Here is a 12,610-nt window from a genome sequence, read left to right as displayed (position 1 = left end):
CATATAGCTTGGGCTAGATATGGAACTATGATAATACTTAACATCTATTTGATGGGTAGAAATATGTGATCTGTTTGGATATGATCTTCTCGATAGGTATGATGTGTTCTAGTAGTGGATTTAATAGTCTTCACAATGTGGTACTAGTGGTATATGAAAATGAATACGTTGATGTTAAGTGCAAATACTAACTACTTAAGGAGTTATATATTGTATTACATGCTCATATTATAAGATGTGGTGTTGAATTCATATTTGAGAAACCAACTAGCTTGTTAGTACGGATGGATATGTTAAGCATTATTTATAAGGAAGCTTTTAGTGGTGGATCTTTGGTATGATATTGATATGTTCAGGTTGTTAAATGCATTTTGTGGATTATAAATGAGTGTTGATTTCATCGTAAACTCCATGGAAGTGGACATATGGATGATAAGCTTATAAGTAATGGAAGTCTCAAAAAGTATACTTGTGTGAAGGTAATTGAGAATTTTAGTAAGAAAGTGCATATAAATTAAGTAAGTACCTTGGATGGTTTGCATAGCTAGGTTTGGATTGTCATGTTATTGGCGAGGCTAAATTCGTAGTGAGGGAAATGGCGAACTAAGCATGATGATATAAGATTTTATGACGCATTATGATTGAAATGCAACTATATGATACGGGTGTTGGTTGAAATGATTTTTTATGGTAATGATTAATTTTGAGTATCTAAGGCTATGGTTGTTTCTCTTTCATAAGTAGTGTGGTTTTATGGTAATTTTTATAAGGAGTGGGGATGTCATCGAATAAAATTGAAAGCAGCTAGCGCCATAACAGAAAGAATTAGTGGTATATAGTTTAACTTTCAGAGCAAGGATAAAACTAGGCTATTTTACTTTGTTTGCAAGAGTTAAGGATGTATCTTCAGAGGAATTTGGAGAATTGGGTTCAGAGACAAGTGATTTTACCTGTTTCTTCCAGGTTACGATATAATATAGTGTCACAAGATCAATAGATTGATTAAAAAAATAAACTATTGGATAACACTTGAGAAAGGAGTGTACGGACGTTCAACTTGAGTATGATGATTAGTTCTTTTGTGGTTTTGAGTTGGTAAGGAGTATGATAAGATTTTTAGAAAAAGATATGGTAGGGTCAATGAAGAGGCGATCAATGATAAGCTAAAATACGTTAAGTAATTAATTTTTTTATGTATGAGCTAATGTTGTAAGATAATGGGATTGTGTTACATGGTTAGGATCAAAACTTCAAGTTTACATGGCGAGTTTAGATTTGTGATAGTGTATCTTGTCAAGGTATGAATTGGTAAGGTAAGGAATGATCGATCACATTGAGTATGAAACATTTAGAAGGACTTAAAATTTGAGTAGTACATTTGGTTACTTTTGATTGTTATACCTAAGGTTTCCCATATTGTTTGCCAAAATATATATATATATATATATAAGACTGGTAAGTGAGTTAGCAAAAAGGAGAAAAAATTATGGTGTATTGAAGAGTTAAAGTTATTTGAAATTTCCGTCCTGGAAAGATTTTAAGAAAGGCAAAGGAACAATAAGACATCTCGTACAAACATTGGAGGTGATGGTTGTAGTGATTTCGCCTTTGAGTTTAGATATGACTATGAGATGTGAACTAGTTCGGCACCTACTTACTATGGGTTTATTATTAACTTTTCTAAATATTAAGTTTTGGTTGGGTTACAATAAATGACGTATGGAAGATTATACATGGTTATGTTGAGCTAGATTGTTCACAATGTGATTAAGTAACAAATGGGTGTTAAATAGTGTGGACCTGCAGTTTTACATGGTTAATGAGGATTCGAGGGGATTAAAAGTATTTTGTTGACGAGACAAAATAGATTGTTATAATGTGTTACATAGGCATTTTATGGTGAGTAGAGGTTATGAGATTATAGTATACATAAATATTGGAGTGATCAAGGGTTTCTTTGAGTTATTGCATGAGGTAAATGATGGTACAGACGGTGGTTGAAAATGGTATGTGAAAGTTTAGGTGCAGTTGACATTAAGTGTGACTTAATTATTTTACCCTAAAGGAGAAATATAGAGTTGAAATTAGTGTTATCGGTCTTGGGTGTGACTCATATATGTCATGTAATGCTTAAATGGAAAAAGAGAGAGCCATATTTCGAAACTTTTAAAGGCTAAAATGTTGTTTTCTAAGGAGATCTTGATACTAGTGACAGTTTGAGAGTAAGGTAAATGGTTGGCATGTTATGATTTTTGTTTGTATAAGAGTGTTGACTTCTATGGAGTACTATGAGAAGTATGTGGGGTTTGATGAATCGACTATTTGTAATGTTGTGACGAGGATTAGACCGGTTGATTGTGGGTGGCTAAAAATCGAGGGGTGGAGTTAAATTAATGGAATTATTTTTATATGGTCCCTATGGAAGGAGTATCTTGTGTTATTCGACCTTGCTTCTGTATATTTTTATATACCAACTACTTCATTCTAGACATGGTTTACAGTATAATTCACTTTCTACATTCGTGTTTTTTTTCTTTTATGTGGATCGGGTGCACCGATCCCGTGATTTTCCTCCTAGTGGCATCCTTGGTCGGACTGGTTCATTTCAGTTATGGGAGATTTAGTGTTGTTTGGGATAGTTGAAATATACCAGTGATTCTACATGCACAACTTTGCTTATGAGGATTTATAGAAAAGCTTCCGTGAATAGTTATGGTTATCTAACAATGGTGTTAAAGGTTTTCATCCTAGAGTGTATCGCTTGTTGGGTGTTTCTTAATCATTTCATTCTTTGGACTATATGAGTTCAATTCTCCTTGATGAGTACCCAATGTCTAAATATTAGATGTTTATAACTTAGGCTAGTGAAAAGATTGCGTTGTGAAAAGAAAATAATGATAAGATCTGTGATAGTTTGTGCATTATGGTGTGTGGTTATTGATTCTGGCTCACTTCTAATTGTATCCAGTATTGATTCAGAAGTTTATCTTGGTGATGTGAGAAAAGATTCTTCATGATGGTTGTGTTAAGGTTTAGTGGGTGATAGTTTGTATTGGGTTCAAGAGTAAGTATGTGGCTTGATAATCAATCCTGATTTTTAGATCTTCATAAGTTTGACTCGAAAGTTCTTTTCTTTGTATTTGATGTTGATGGAATGGTCTTAAAGATAAGATCACTTGGAGAGATGAACATCGACTAGTAGGTGTAACTCAAGGTTTTGATCACGTCATCTATTCTTCCTTCTCCTTCTTATGTTCGAGGACGAACATGATTTATAGTGGTGGATAATGTAATGACCCGAAAAATTATTTTTGAAAATTTTTATATAAAAGAAAATAATGATACAATTTTACTCATCTTGATAGTTGCCCCAAGTCATTTAGAATTAGTCGGTAAAGTTGATTTAAAAATTTTGAACTATTCGATAAGTACGGTTACATAACTCATGTATATTCTTTTAAATAATTAGTTTAATTGAATATTTAATGGGCCAATTTTGTTATCTAGTATCCTATTTTAATTGGGCCATAAATAAATAAAATTATATAATGGAGTTTTATTTTTTTTCACTTCATTATTATTATTAAAGAAAAATAAAAGACGGAAAATTGTAGGCGAGAAACATACCTGCAGCCGGCGTCAACAGAAGTACTCATGTGAATTAGGTAAAAACAAATTCTTCATGCCTTAACCTCTTTATTTATTAGTATAAGGTTAGAGGTCACCATGTTTAATTATTAGAATAATAAATTATAAGAAAATAAATTAAAGAAAAGAAATAAGAAAGTGTTGAAAACTTAATCTGCAAAAGGGTTACAGTTTGTGTGTCTTTTGTTTGGAGGCTTAGTGGTCAATCATTGGATATAGATGCCAATGATTACTAACTATAAGTTAATCAATATATAATTATGTTAGGGCCTTATGTATTGTTTCTTGTATACGGTTATTTACATGTTTTTAGTTTTATTTTGGATTATTCTTGTAGGTATTCTATCTTGATTTATGTTTTGACATATTGAGATATGTAACTAAATATTAGATATATCATATTATAAGAATATTATTAGAATTATATTATTCGACGAATTAAGATTTAACCGTAGATTTAAAATGCAGGAAATATAAGATTTGACAAATTGATTGGAATAATGATTTAGGAACTTTATTATAAATTCGTATGAGTTTTGGGTCTAAGCTAAAGATATAGCAATATGAATGTTGTTAGTTTCGAAATCATATCGTGGTTATTTATTTGAATAGATTTTATTGGTTTGGAAGTCAACCGAAAGAGGAAGGCTCAAGTTCTGGAGTCATCGTTAGACTATTTGAGGCAAGTGGATTTCTAAACTCTTGTTAAGTGTATGAAATGCGTGTATTTCCTTGTGATATATTTTTGGGAGTAACGAGATTGGTGATGGGTTGACTTGTCCACATTGATTAATTCTAATGATGAAAAAAAGGGATAACAAAAGGCAATGTGATCAATTGTTTATGTGTGATCAGTTGAGAAAGGGTTAAAGGCTTGTTGAATCATTGTTGATGTGACTTCATGTTTGTGTGGTTGTGAAGTGTGCGATGTTATGAAAATGATCCTCTCCTCATTATTTGTGTGAACTTGTCATCTGCATTATTCTAAGGCATTGGTTGTGACAAGTGTTGTGTGCATTGAGAAAGAATGAGTACTTAAGAGGATATACCATTTCGAGGGACGTATCGCGCGCCGCGATAGATACTATATTTCGAGGGACGTATCGCGTGCCGCGATGGTTAATATTATCGAGGGTCGTGTCGTGCACCGCGACAGATGCATGGACAGATATGTTTCTCATGGGTCCCGGACTGGGAGACAGCGGGTGTGTATCATTAGGTCAGACATGCATCATTATACTTGACATTGCATTCCATTGCATTGCACATACTTATTGTTAGTGAACTTGATATCGTGTTTTGCTGATCTTCTGATTGCCTCCTGTGGAACTTGTGATAGATCAATATTGAGCTTGTTATTGCGGATATATAATTTGTTGAAGCATTGTTGTTGAGGATATATAATTTGTTAAAGTATTGTTGTTGAGGATATGTAATTTGTATAAGTGTTGTTGTTGAGCTACGTGCTATGTAAACCTTGAGCTGTTATGTTGGATAGATTTTAATGCAGGTTGTAGTTGTGGAGGTTCGGTTGGGGGTGGTAGGAGTACTCGTATTTCATCCCCTTAGATTGTGTTCAGAGGCTTACTTACTGAGTACCGTGTGGTTTGGTACTCACCCCTTGCTTCTACAAATTTTTTGTAGGTTATGAGCCATGATTTTTGTTGTACTTGTCATTCTCTTCTTTTCCGAGGCTTCTTGGAGATTTGTGAGGTAGTTGTTGTCATCTCAGCGAACTTTCCTACTCCAGTTTATGACTTTGTTTTTACTTGAAAGACAACTTCATTTTAGACTTCTATTTTGAATCAATTGTAATATTTTAGAGGCTTGTACACGTGACTAGCAGGTTTTGGGGGGTTTTATTAAGTTACTTATATTTTATTTCCGCACTTTATTGTAATGGTTGAGTTTTAGGCTGACTTGTCTTGGTGGGATAAGACGAGTGCCATCACGTCCATTTTTGATCGTGACACTTACATTTTCATTAATTATAGGGATAATGCACAAATACCACTTCAATTTACATTCAAAATTTTAGAGACACACTTATACTATACTATGGTCTTATTGCCCCTCTAAACATATTTTATGAATAATTTTCTACCCCTTTTCGGCCTACGTGACACTATCTTGTGGGCCCAGCGTGTGTTGTCATTTTTTTCAAACTACTATCACGTAGATCGAAAAGGGGTAGAAAATTATTTACAAAAAAAAAAAGGGAGATAATAAAACCTTAGTATAATATAAGTGTGTCTCTAAAACTTCAAGCATAGATTAAAGGAATACTTTATACATTTATTCCATTATTTTTACTAATAGATGATAGTAGTTGAAGTAAAGAGCTAAATCTATCTGCATCAAACAACGAAATATAAATTAAATTGTGTCCCTACTTTTAAATAATTGAATATCATAAGCAGTTTTCAAATTTCAAATGATCTAATAAAAAAACAGAGCACAATAAAGTAAATAAATGTAGAAAAATGACTTTTTTTAGATTTAAAAGTTAAATATAGTAATCTTTTAAAAATTATATTTAACACCTCACGCTCCTCGATACAAATGTCATAATCTGAAAAGTTTACCAAATGTCAAGTAAAAAGCACATCTAAATATATTCATTTTTATACTAACAAAATTGACTGTAAATAGATTATATGGGATCAAAAGTGTAATCTTTTCACAAACAATTCTATCAATATAGAAATAAATGTATTTAGATATGCTAAGAAGATGATACAAACAAAATAAGCACAAATTAATATAATCCATATTAAATAGCAGTACAAATAAGGGTTGTGTACTATTTGGATTAAATTAAAAAAATTAAATCAAATTCTAATTTAGATTGATTTTTTGGATATTTGATTTTGTTTTGAATTTGAAACTTACTTTGTTTAGGTTTTTTGTTTGGTTTCGGATTTAGAAAAAATGAAAATCGAAAAACCAAATTATAAATGACTTAGTTTATTTTCTTATGTTTGGACATCTATAATTGATATACTTTTAAGTATTGTGTTTTACGTTTTACTTGTGATTTATTAAAAAGCATATTTAAGAAATTCAATATATATATATATATATATATAATATTTTTTAAAATTGTCAATATAAGTTTGTTATTTTTCTGATTATTGACATAACCAATTAATCAAAGCAAAAAAATTCAAACCAAACAAAATTTATTTTGGTTAGAATTGTATTACACTTCTTCAAAATTAAAAATCGAAAATCCAAATCGAATTGTATAAAGCCGAACCAAAAAATCAAAAGCACACCCCTAATACGAATTGTTATGGTGAGTTGAAACTTTTGTCTTTTTATAGAGAAAAGACATAGTCACCACTGAAGTTTTGCCGAATTTTTATAAATACACCTTAACTTTGCAACCGTCCTTTTACCCCACTAAACAATTGTGAATAGATATAATTACATAATTTTTCGTTCATCTGACATAGAGAGTGGTGTGCACTCTCTCAAAGAGAGTGAACAACCTAAAATAACTAATATGATTTTATCATAAAATATATTGTCACGACCCCAAAAAAATGGATGTGATAGCACTCGTCTTATCCCACTAAGACAAGTCAGCATAAAACTCAACTATAACAATAAAATGCGAAAAATTTATTATAAACTTACATTATACCCCAAAACCTGGTTGTCACGTGTACAAGTCTCTAAAGTATTACAATCGAATCAAAAGAAAATATAAGTCTTATATGATATTGTTTCTAGTGTAGAACAAAATCATAAACATGACTAAGGAGGGATGCTGAGATGACCAACAACTACCTCACAAATCTCTAGGAAGCCTCGGAAAAGAAGAGAATATATTATAAAGGTCTAGGCTAGTAACCTACAAAAAATTGTAGAAGCAAGGTGTGAGTACCAAACCACACGGTACTCAACAAGTAAACCTCTAAACACAAGCTAAGGGGATGAAATACGGGTACTCCTACCACCCCAACCGAACCTCCAAAATTACAACCTGCATAAAAATCAGTCCAACATAACAACTCACAATTTACATAGAACATAACTCAACAAAAATACCTAGACAGGTTACATATCCTCAACAACAATACTTGAACAAACATATCCTCAACAACACTTTGGCAAATTACATATCCTGAACGACAATACTTTGCCAAATTATATATCCTCAACAAAGCACTTTAACAAATTTTATATCCTCATCAACAAGCTCAGTATTCATCAATCACAAGTTCCACAGAAAGGCATTCACAAGATCAGCAAAACACAATATCAAGTTCACTAATTATAAGCATGTGCAATGCAGTGGAATGCAATGTCAAGTATAATGATGCATGTCTGACCTATTGATACACACCTGCTGTCTCTCAGTCCGGGATCCATGTGGGACATATCCGTCCATGCATCTGTCGTGATGCATGACACGATCCTCGAAATATAGTATCCATCGCGGCGCGCGATACGTCTGTCGAAGTGGTACATCCTCCTTAAGTTATCATTCTTTCTCAATGCACATAAAACTTTCCACAATCATGTCTCATAATAATGCAAATGACATGTTCACACAAATAAACAAGATATAACCATTTTCATAACATTGCACAATTCACAACAACACAATTATAATATCACACCAATAATGATTCAACAAGCTTTCAAACCTTTCTCAACCCATCACACATAAATAATTAATCACATTGCTATTTATTACCCCTTTTTCATCATTAGAACTATTCAACGTGGACAAGTCAACCCTCACCAAGACCCATTACTCCCAAACATATGCCACAACGAAATACACGCATTCCATATACTTAACAAGAGTTTAGAAATCCACTTGCCTCAATCAATCAAGAATTCACTCCGTGACTTGAGCCTTCCCTTTTCGTTGAATTTCCAACTTAAAGCAATCTATTCAAATAAATGACCGCGATAAGATTTCGAAACTAACAACATTCATATTGCTACATGTCTAACTTAGATCTAAAACTCACCCAAATTTATAATAAAGTTTCTAATTCTTGATTCCAACCAATAGGTCAAATCTCATATAATTGCTCCAAAAACTACAATCATCATAGTTTTCATATAAAAATTACTCCAAATATTTAATTACCTATCTCAATATAGAAAAACTTAATTTATAATAGGAGAATAAAATAATAATAATAAGAATTAGAAGCCACTAGTTAAGAACCAATGACAAAAATAAAACATGAACCTCATTTCAATTCAACTCTTATGTGACCATACTGATTATAATAATTTAAATGCATATAACTTAAAACCATTTTCCTTCACCCACAATGTCACCTTGGTCATTTCTCTGACTATGTGACTATGTTATACGCCTCATTTGGTAGTTAAACAATAATAGTGTAATCCTTACAATACCGTTTTTAATTTCCTATCTGCCAACATATTAAAATATGTATTTGTATGATATATTCTTATTTCCATTCTTATCAATTCAGTCCTGCAACACTTACAACTAATCCCCATAACCATTATCGATAGAAGCAAAACCTTGTCCTTAATCTAGTAAGTTGACACAAAATCTCAAATTCAATTCTTTCCACACCAAATACGTAATAATAATAATAATTTAGTATATAATGACATCTATGAATAATCACAAGTTTATATATTAACATAAATTATTCATGGTTTGACCTAAAATCTACTCATGATTACTTAAAGAAATTTATATAAAGGATAAGAATAATTACCTTGACGCGATGAACGTATCAATTTTTCTCCTCCTTTTTCTTTTTCTTTTTCTCCCTTCCTTTTCTTTTCTTCTTCTGCATATTTTTTTTGTTTCTGTTCGTTCTTATTTTTATTAATCTAGCCGCCTAACACTTTTAACATTCAGGGCACTTTGCCTTTTTTTTAAAAAAAATATTATTATCATTATTATTTTACTTATTTATTTACTTTAATTTTCTAATTTATTTTCTTCCTTTTTTTTATTATTATTTGCAACAAAATTATCCTTTATTAAAGTTGAAAATCATGTCACTAACTCTTATAAGTTCAAAATAATCCTTTCTTAAAGTTGAAAATCATGTCACTAACTCTTATAAGTTATAAGTCATTTATAAAATCTGCTAAAAAGGTTAATATAAAAATAATGGTTAAAATTCTTAAAATAACTAAGAGGGTCGTCACATATATTTTCTTATTTTTCTTATTATTTTAACTTTTTTTCCTTTTTATTTTTTCTCTTTTCTTTATTCTTTCTTTTCAAAAATTCATTGTCATCTCCAATCATTGAATCTACTTACTTTCAATGTCACCATTTTAATCACAACTTCACCTCCTTTTTTTTTTATTACTATTAGTTTTACTCTCTTAAATTTTTGAATTGTGTCTAAATATTTTCTTACGTTTGGATAAACTCATTAGATTTTAAGATGATCAGGAAGTATCATATATATTTTTTTTCGATTTCAATTAAGTTCTTTCAGTTTTTGAAAAATTAATTAATTCTTTTAAAATTATTATTGCTAATTTTGAATTTATATGAAAATGAGTAGTTGATGATACCTTCAATTTTTTTTTAAAAAAACAATTAATTTTGTTATCAATAATTCAATAAATTCTAAATAATAATATGAATTTTATAAATAATTTGACCGGAGAAGTAAAAGAAAAAAAAAGGAAAAAGAGTGTAAATAAGTTTCAATTTGACATGGGGGATGGGAGGTGAAGAAAAAAAAAAGAAAATAAAGGGATAAATCACTTGAAAGTGGGAAGTGGAGATGAAATGAAATTTAAAATATATTAAAATTCAAAAATAAGAGAGAGAGAAATACAGAAAGGAAAAGATAAAGGAAAATTTTAAAATGAAAAAAATTATATTTTAAATTAAATTAACACGTGTCATGTAATGATTGGTGTGAACTCATTTGCTTTTTAAAATTTCGGGCTGATCGAAAAATGGTATAATAATATCTGTTTAGTGGGGTAATAAGACAATCGCAAAGTTAAGATATATTTATGAAAATCCGAAACAAACTTTAATGGTGACTTTATGTCTTTTCTCCTTTTTATATTCTAATTTTGACATGGCAATGCACATTAAAACTGGAGAAATCGAAAAGCCAAAAGTATGTCTACTAATTAGCATTACATGGGTAATTCCGTTACTTAGTTTTTATTGAAAATTATTATTATGTGGGCTTACTAAATTTTTTTTTGGTTAAAAGGCTTAAATAACATAATTGTTAGGCATTGACATTACCGTTAGTAAATATTTATTTTGTTAGGTTTTTCTTAAACATTTAATTAGTAAAATACCGTTAGTAAACTTTTATTTTGTTAGGTATTTCCTAAACTATTTTGTCAAGCTTATCAAGGTGCCTGAAGGATGCTGTGAAATGATGAAAAAATGATAATAAAAATAACTTTGATTTTTTTTTTTCATGTGTGAATGATTTAAAATTAGAAGGGAATTGAAAACAAAAAAAAAGAAAAGAAAAATAAGGAGGAGGAAAAAAAAGTATACATGTTTTTGTAATTAATAAAAAAATGTTAAAATTTTTATAGAAATATTAAATATTTATGATAAAAAGTATATTTTTTTTAAAAATAAATATTTTATCCACTTTAACATCTTTTGTACTTTGTTAAAAATAAAAATTAATAGTGAACAGTGTTGGAAAAAGTGAATTACAAATTCTTTTTTATTTCTTTTTAAATTTTAGTTTCAAGTATTACTAGAATATAAGCATGTTAAAATGAGGTATACCAAGTCATCAACTTCTTGAGTCAAATTCTGTGGTTGTTACTCTTATCTTTATATAATATCTATCAGCTTATTACTTATAGCATTATGTTAACAATACATATAATAATTGCCTCACTTAAAGGATTTTTTTCAATGTTGAGTTGATAAAATCTTACCTAAAAGTAATAACTGAGAAAACAATATTAAGTACTAATAATTTCCATCTGAATAGTGTAAAAAATATTTTTTGAATAAACACGTATATGAAGTGTATTTATATATTAGGCCGCGAATTAAAATTTCGCTTTAGGTCCCCAATTACGTTGAGCTGCCCCTGACTACATATTAAAAATGTGGTTGTCTAGTTTCAAGTGGAATATATTTTATTTTTAAAAAACTCATGGAGATAATAGAACTCCCACAAAGTATAAGTATGTAGTCGAGAATTCGATAATAAATTAAGGAGGTATTTGTCTATTTTCTCATTAATATATAATTAAAGATTTGCCCCATATTTGGAGACATCCAAACTTTCTCCTTGATAAGCAAATTTGAAATAGTATTAGAAATACCACAAAACTAGTAACTTTTTGTAGATTCAATTAATCTATCTCTACACATTCGTTCACTCTGTAATAATTATTGTTGAAGAAGAAGAATTACATTACACTAAGTAAGGTATTTTAATTTACATAGTAGTAGTGTATATGTATTAATAGGCAAATTATAGGTTAATTATTGTTAAAATTGAAAATGGGGTTTTGACATTTTAACTCTTCATCCAACTTGACTTTCTTAAAAAATAATAATGCCAAATAAAAAATTCTAATGAACAATAATATCTTTTCAGATCAATTGAAAAATAAAAATGATAAAATACAAAAGAATATATTATTACTTCACTATCGTCTATTTTATCGGATTATATTCTTTTTCTCTTGCCATATATTTTAAAATTTCTTTAATTATTAGTTCTCCTAGTATCACTTGCCATATATTTTCTTACTATATATATACTCCCGAATCTCTTACCATATATTTTATCAAAGGACAAAAAGTTTAATAAACATTTTAAAGGAATTTCATGCCTTCCCTTTTAAAGTAATATAAATATGGATGTCTCCCAAAAAAATATAAATATAGATTATGTTATTTTATTAAAATATAATTAAAGATTTGCCCCTTGCTCCTTGATAAGCAAAACACCTTAAATTTATATAAACACGTGGGAGG

Source organism: Solanum pennellii, chromosome 10, assembly GCF_001406875.1.
Source record: "Solanum pennellii chromosome 10, SPENNV200".
NCBI lineage: Eukaryota > Viridiplantae > Streptophyta > Magnoliopsida > Solanales > Solanaceae > Solanum > Solanum pennellii.
The sequence above is the reverse complement of the archived record's forward strand: the minus strand, read 5'-3'. Positions refer to the sequence as shown.